Genomic DNA, 8,493 nt, shown 5'->3' with positions numbered 1-8,493 from the left:
TCTCCCGAGTCTCTCACCTCTTCTCTCTGTGTTTCTGTCTTTGTACTCTAGTTCTCTGTCTCTCTCCTCTCTTCAATCTGTCTCTGCCTGTCCCTCTCCTCTCCTCCCCCTCTTCTAGACTCTCTCCTCTCTCTTCTCCCTGTCTCTGCCTGTCACTCTCCTTTCCACTCCTCCCTCCCCTCTCCTCTCCTCCCTGCCTACCTAGAAATGAACTGAACTGTCTTCCCTACTACTTCCATTACAAACACACTCCCCACCTCAAACAGTGGTTTTTTTACAGGAGCTTCCAAAATACACATTCCATTATGCCCTCTTAATAGACTGACAGTTCTTCCCCTTCCTGTAAGTCCAGACGAAATCCTCTTGGCATCATACCCAATAATATCATGTGAAATTAATTATAACCCAGCAACGGGGTCTGAGGGTCTTTTGTTGGTCTCTGCCCATTGCCACCATCTCAGAATTGAGCTCACTTCCTAACGTAGAATATGTGAAACTCCTTTTCATTGAGTGTATACTTATGGACAGGCAAGTGCTATAACTGGACAAACAAAACGGGTAGGAGTGGGGGAGAAGAACAGGCTAGAAGAGAGGTAGGCACGGGCAGGGAGGGTTCTGGGCACTTTGGTGGTTATAAGATGTGTAACTTTGTATATCACACATAAAAATTTGACACTGTTATAACTACTTAAACTACAATAAATGACAGTAATGGTAAAATTACAATTCAGAGGATATCAAGTTAGCGCTTTCAAAACTCATTAAAAGAATTATTATTACGTGGCTGTGCCCATACTCCCTTCCAAGTACTGAGGGCACATCTATGATTGAAGCAGACAGAAATCCTTATCTTCAGACAGTTTTCATTCTTGTGCCGGGAGGCGGACAATCACAAAGACAAATGACAAAATGTGATGTCAGCAGAGGTCTGGAGAGAAGGTAAGTGCTCAACAATAGCGAGTGGCCGAGGAGATAGTACAGCAGGCGGGGCTCACGCCTTGCACAGGGCTAACCTGAGTTCAGTCCCCAGCATGGCATATGACCCCGGAGCACCCCGAGGAGTGATCTTTGAGCACAGAGCCAGAAGTAAGCCTTGAGCACAGCCAGTGTGGCCCAAAGCAAAATAGCAACAACAAAACAGATGGGGAGATAAAGAAATCATATTATCTGTACACTGAGGGAGGAGTACACACAATGGGGCATAATTCAGCTATGAGAAAGATGAAATCTTGCAGTTTACTACAACTTGGGTGTAATTGTTGAGTGAAGTGAGTCAGAAGGTAAAGCAATGCCAGATAATCTCACTCATATAATGAATATAAAGAAACAAATGAAAATAAGATTTGACTAGCTCCAATGGAAACAAACCCTGATACATGATCCATAGGACTGAGGACTGAGGGAGTGCGGTGATGTATAGGAGGAAGGGACCATGGGATAATGGTGGACGGATTTAGTGGTGAAGTTATGGACATAACTGCTCTACAGCTGAAAAATGAACAACTCCAAACATATTGTAAGCTGTGATACCTCAATAATAATATAAGCATATGTGTATATATGTATATGTGTATATATGTATGTATATATACATATATGAGAAAGAGAGAGAGAGAGAGAGAGAGAGAGAGAGAGAGAGAGAGAGAGAGAAGCGGTATGGGGAAACAAATTCACAATGGGAAAAGCACCAAAACAGTATTTGAATAAATATCTAATAGGCCAATGAAATTAGATATTGAAAGCTGTAAACTTTGACTTCTTTTCAGAGAAAGTTAGGAAGTCTGTAGCATAAATAACCAGACTCCATGGCCTGGAGCGTAAGGGTTAAAGTGCTTGCCGTGCCTAGCTGGGTTTGATGTGGCACTATGTGGTTTCCCGAGCACCACACCACCAAGAGCCAGATGCAGGGTATTGCCCAATACACCCACCCCCACCCCATCAGAATTAAAAGAGAGAATCTAACGAGGAAACTTTTATGAAAAGCATGCAGCGATTCCAGGATCTGATTTTTACTCAGAGTAAGTTGGGAAGACTTAGGAGTGAAATTTTGCATTTCAGTGTGAAATGCTAAGGGCAACTTAGCTTGTAAAGTTAGCTGGCATCAGGCATTCAGTTTCTGCCAGGTCCCAATCCAAACCAGGGGTTGCTTTTTGAATGAAGAAGTGTTTTGAGCAGAACTAGGCATGACTTTACTTAAAAACCCTAGAAGTCTGCTCTGAGATCCTCCACATGGGACATCGCTGTGCAATAGACATTTGGAGACCTTCTGGACTGGTCAGAATACATGACAATCATTGCCAACGAAGACTTTTCTTAAAGTTCTACTCACCACTGCCAATATAACAGCTGGATACTATATGAGCTGGGGAAACATACTCAGATGGAGTAAAATTTTGCTTCCAACCTCTACTGATGGTAATCAAATTTTGTTCTTTGCATGTACAGCAACTGATATATCACATAAGAGTGGAATATCTTACCAATTCCCCCAAACTGAAGTGTCATCAACGTGGCAGTACCTAAATTAACTCTGTCCTTTGGCGTGCAATATACTTGTAGGCTATGTCCTGCTCATCAAGCCAAACTAGTATGCAACAGACCTACATTCTGAATATTTTCCATTTCCATCTCATGCATCCTCCACTCCATTCTCCCTGTTCACTGTGCCATGAAAGTGATTGATTTCCACATTGCACCCTCCTGCCCTCTGGATTCTAACTGGGTATGGCCATACAATTGGGGGTATTTTAATGCTAGGTCAGTCCCCATAGCATTGCAGAAGACTGGCAAATTCCTCAATAGAAGAGCACACTGTTTTTCAGGTGGCCCTTTTTCTTTTTTCTTTTTTTTTTTTTTTGGCTTTTTGCTCTTTGGGTCATAACCAGCGATGCTCAGGGGTTCCTCCTGGCTCTGCACTCAGGAACTTCTCCTGGTGATGCTTGGGGGACCATATGGGATGCCAGGGATTGAACCCGGGTCAGCGGCGTGCAACGCAAAAACTCTACCTGCTGTACTATCTATCACTCTGGCCCAGATAGCCCAGTTCTTACTTCTTTAGCTGTGTTCTCTGAATCTCTGTAACTACTCACTTTTGTCCATTCAAGCCTACATTTGTAAGGACTACTAATTCATGACTAGACCAATTGAGTAATAGAAATTCAAGTTTAGAGAAATCTTCAAACCATTTCTCCAAATGCAACAGTTCTACCAGCATTGAATGAAAGTTTCTATTTTTTCCTAACCATCTCATTACCAACACTTGTTTCTGGTCTTTTTCATATAGGCCAGCCTTTCTTGCTGGTGTTTGGGGGAATATCTCACTGTAATGTTGATTTACATTTCTCTGATAATCCATAATACATAATCCATAATTTTTTGCATGTGCCTGTTGACCAGATTTTTGTCTTTCTTGACTAAATGACTGTTCATTTCTTTTCCCTATTTTTTGTAGAATATATAATCCCATTCTTGGGCTTGTCTCCCAAGAACACAAAAACATTAATCCAAAAAGGGCTTATGTTCCTACATTCTTCACACTACTATTAACAAAAGTCAATATTTGGAAACAACATAAAAACATGTGATTGATTTTTTTAAATGTGGTATATAGGGGCCGGAGCGATAGCACAGCGGGTAGCGCGTTTGCCTTGCATGCGACCAACCCAGGTTCGATCCCCGGCATCCCATATGGTCCCCTAAGCACCACCAGGAGTAATTCCTGAGTGCAAAGCCAGCAGTAACCCCTGAGCATCGCTGGGTGTGACCCAAAAAGCAAAAAAAAAGTGGTATATATATATATATATATAAAACTATTATTATGTATACATATAACTATTATTCAGGAATGAGGAAAAATGAAATTTTGCTGTTTGCTGAAACTTGGATGGAATTGTAGGATGTTGTGCTAAATAAAGTGATTTTGAAAGCAAAAGATAAATACCAGATGATTGTACTCATACACAGAACATAAAGAAAGAGATTACACAATCCCAGTGCAAACGAAACCTAAGACATGATCAACAAAACTGGGATCTGAGGAGGCCAGGGGAGGGAGGAGGAGAAGGACTGTGGGATAATAGTGGAGAGTCCTGAAGCACTGCTGGGATGTTTGTTAAAGGAGCTCAGCTACTGTCAAGCTGTGACTTCAATGGTTGTGATAACTCAGAAAAAACAAATCAAAAATTTATATTTACACTTGCATTAGTCATCCCGTTGCTCATTGATTGGTTTGAGCGGGCACCAGTAACTTCTCTCATTGTGAGACTTATTGTTACTGTTTTTGGCATATCCAATACGTCACGGGTAGCTTGTCAGGCTCTGCCTTGCAGACGTAATACTCTCGGTAGCTTGCTGGGCTCTCCAAGAGGGGCAGAGGAATCGAACACGGGTCGGCCGTGTGAAAGGTGAATGCCTTACCACTGTGCTATTACTCCAGCCCCTTGCACTAGTAAAGGTTCAAAATCAAAACATATTAAGGATTGTCTCCTTGTTTTTTTGGAGACCCTAAAGGCAGCATTTCTCTCCATTTTTTATTCTAGTTTACATAATATGGTTACAATAGTGTAAAATTTATGGTATTGACATATAACATTATTGCATCTCAAAACCTCCAAGGTGTCCACAAGCCTCTACTGGCATCCTTACATCACCTCGCATCTAATCTCCCCCAATTTCCTTACATCTTGGTAATCAGCTTTGTAATCCAAGCTCAAGTGTTAGTCATTGCTGAAAACAGTTTTTTCTAAGGCAGAGTTTCTCAACCTGGGCCGTATGCCCCTCCTGGAGGGTCCCAAGATATTCCTATGAGACACAGATGAAAATTGCATAAAGGGGGAGCTATGGCACAAGACTAGGGAGTCAATCAGGTAGAACTGGAAGGATACAAGGCCCAAAGGGGCCATAGTCAGAAAAAGGTTGAGAAACACTGTTCTAAGGGATAGTCTGCCCCATGTCCTTGCTTGCAATCCTTGGCACTAATTGGTTCATGTTAGGGTCTGGTGTCGATAATATCCCCCTCTCCGAACCCAAACAAAGAGTTCAGCCAGTAGTGCAATACACAAGCGGAGTTTATTAAGCCAGCTAGCTGGGGTCAAGCTTCTAGGAACGCAGCCCCAGCAAGACCCTGAACAAGGGAAAAGCCACAAATTTTATAGTCAGTGCTTACATCTGCTTACATCCTAACCTGCACGTACAAATTTTAACAAAAACATAAGTGAAAATTCAAGTTTCATGATTCAGAAGAAAACATACTTTCAAATAGTACAAACAAGCAGTTACAGATAGGTGATCTAGACATATTTTCAGAACGTTCTGGCAGCTACCCACCCTGCTTGTGTCTGGGTGGCTTCTATAGACAGTGAATCAGTGAATAGCAGTTATGAAACCATTTGCCAAGGCCGAGTTTTCAGCCCAAATGACCTTCCCTCACAGATGGCTCGGGGGGCAGGGGGGCGAAGCGGGTGTTAAGAAAAACAAAAAGGTTTAAGTAAAACAGGACGTGGAGCAGGAACCGGGCACGATGAAGTTGCTCCTGCCTGGCTCTGTGTCCAACAGTTCACATACTCTAGACCCCCTTCTGTCACATGGCGTGTGCCCTAAGTGAACATATTCCTCTTATCTCTTCTTAAAGGATACTAGCCACATTGGGTCAGAGGCTCTTTAGTATGACTTCATAGAACATTAATTATGTCTAAATAAAAACCTATTTGCAAGTAGGTCATGTTCTGAGGTTTTAGGAAATATGGATTTTTTTTACCTTAAACCAAGTACAAAACCTAAGGGGCTAATGACTTTGTGTTTCCTATCCCTTGGCTGATGCAAACAAGCACATTACTGTAGCACTGTAGCACTGTCATCCCGTTGTTCATCAATTTGCTCGAGCGGGAACCATTACTAAGTTATCTAAATTATTGAACTTGAGTATGCCATCTGTTTCTAATCAGAACCCTCTATGACCAATTAGTGTGGTGTTTTAAAATTATCAAGGTCCTTAAATTATATCATAAAAGAAAGTAATGGAGCTTGATGCATCCTAATCCCTGCTGCATAAAGACAAACCACTTTTGTATGTATGTATGTATGTATATATGTATGCATCTAAATATCTACCTAGTTTGCAGTGCCAGGCATTGTCCTATACATGCCAGTATGTACAACAATACTGAGTCACATCATTGGTCAAAAAAGAACTTTTTTTGGATATCTTTAGTGACAGAAATTAGAGAGCATTTTTTAGGTCAATAGAACAATACGTATTTGTTCCATATCTGAACCACAAAGAAACCACAAGAAACCATATCTAGAGTAATAGCTCTTCACTGGCATCATCATATAATTAAGATTGCAATTATGTGCAGTCATCTTCTGAAACCTGTTGACTTTTGCTAACCAAAGGAACAAGCTAAATAGTCTAAGTACCTAGATACCTAAATACCTAGTGCTAACTATTTTGGGTTTATCCTAGAAATCTGAAAATGGTAGTGAGTAGAGTGGTGTGGGGACAGAGAAACAGTGTGGTCTGTCTGTCTGTCTGATTTACCAATCCAATATTTAACTCCATGTATTGTATCAAATATTGACAGTCTGCAAGATGCTTACTGTGGGGATTTTTGTTGTTGTTTACGCATTCTGTGAGAAAATTACCCAGACGATAAGTCCCCTATCCAATCAGATCCATTTAGTGTAAATAAATGTAGGCTAAGCTTGCTTCCACTAATCTTTATAAACCCTATTCTGACTAAAAACGATGGTGTGTGTTGGGGATCTGGATTCACAAAATTTTGTATTTTTTAGAAGTTCTAGGCATCCCAATTTACCTAGCAAGTGCTCTTTTACTCTGCGAAATGACCAGAGGTGTCTGGGCCTGATTTGGAAGAAATATTTCTATTACATATATATCTGTATAGGTATGTATGTGTATAGGTCTATATGCATATACATAATATATATACTACATATTTCCCATTGCAGTACAGAAAAGTGTTAAACTACCCTCTCAATCCTACATCTGAGAACCTGATACTTAATGTGGTTGTGTAAACTAAGTACTATTTACTCATTTTTGAACAATTTATATAATTCTTTATCTATGCATTAAAAATCATGTGGATGACTAACAGCAAATGATATTAGGAATATTAATTTATATCTTGTTGTTATGAATACTTGCTAGGAATACCAATTCATTTACTGCTGTCATTCATCTAAAAGTGATATGCTGAAGTCTATATAAATTTTTACATTTAAACAAAGACATATAATCCTATTATGAACTAGGCAATATTACAAGTGCCTTGTAAATGTTAATTCATTTTTTCAGCATATTCCTACAAAGTAGATTCTATTAGTTCCATGACATAACTGAAGAAACTGAGAAATAGAGAAATTGTCCTCCCTGTTACCTAGTACCTGCTAACTTAATGTTAGTTGACAATATAATCAACATTGCTTAAGAATTCACATACTTAAACTAAGCAATACTGTCTCATTAGTGCAATAAATTTTATATTAATTTTAATTATGTGTGATTAGTTTTAGTTATTGCACACATATTTTATGTAGAATTTACTAAATAGCTAATATCACTGTCATTGTGTGTAAAAATAAAAGCACTGACTAAATAATATTAAATATTACTAATACCTACTGTTTTGTCAGATACTGTGGTATGATAGACATTTGAGATATACTCTCTCTAATTTCCCAACAGTACTGCAATGTTGGGAATATCCTCCCAACTTAGGAGCAAATTAAGCCTTGGCTTGGTCTTCAAGCCCGTGTTCTCCCCTGAACACCTGTCCCACTTACTTGTCTATCTCTTTGCCTGTTCTTGCCACACTGGAAAAGTCCATGTTCTCTCTTGAACATGTATTCCTTCTTTTTCTTTATACTCACATCTAAGCAAATTTCACTCAATAAAAGCTCTCTTGATTCACTAAAGAAATTAAAAATGAACTTGACATTAAAGAGTTATTGATATGAAACCTAGTGTCATTCTGCTCTTCAGTATGGGATAAAAAGAGTAAACCTACTTCTCTCTCTTGTTTTTTAATGAATCAATGTGAGGTACAGTTAAAGACTTAAAAACTTTCATTCTTACGTTTCAGTCATACAATGATCGAGTACCCATCCCTCCACCAGTGCCCATTCTCCACCATCAATGATCCCAGTACCCCTCCCACCTCTCCATGCCCTCACCACCACCCCCAACTCTGTGGCAGGCTCATTCCCTTTTGATCTCTCTCCCCTTTGGGGTGTTGTGGTTTGCAATACAGGTGTTGAGTGGCCACCACGTTCATCTATAGTCTACTTTCAGCACACATCTCACATCCCAAGCAGGCTCTCCAAGCATCCTTTACTTGGTGGTTCCTTCTTTTTCTGAGCTGCCCTTCCCCTCAACATGTGAGGCTGGCTTCCAAGCCGTGGAGCAATCCTCCTGGTCCTTAGCTCTACTACCCTTGGGTGTTAGTCTCCCATTCTGTTACTTTATATCCC

Source organism: Sorex araneus, chromosome 2 (assembly GCF_027595985.1).
Source record: "Sorex araneus isolate mSorAra2 chromosome 2, mSorAra2.pri, whole genome shotgun sequence".
NCBI classification, from domain to species: domain Eukaryota; kingdom Metazoa; phylum Chordata; class Mammalia; order Eulipotyphla; family Soricidae; genus Sorex; species Sorex araneus.
The sequence above is the reverse complement of the archived record's forward strand: the minus strand, read 5'-3'. Positions refer to the sequence as shown.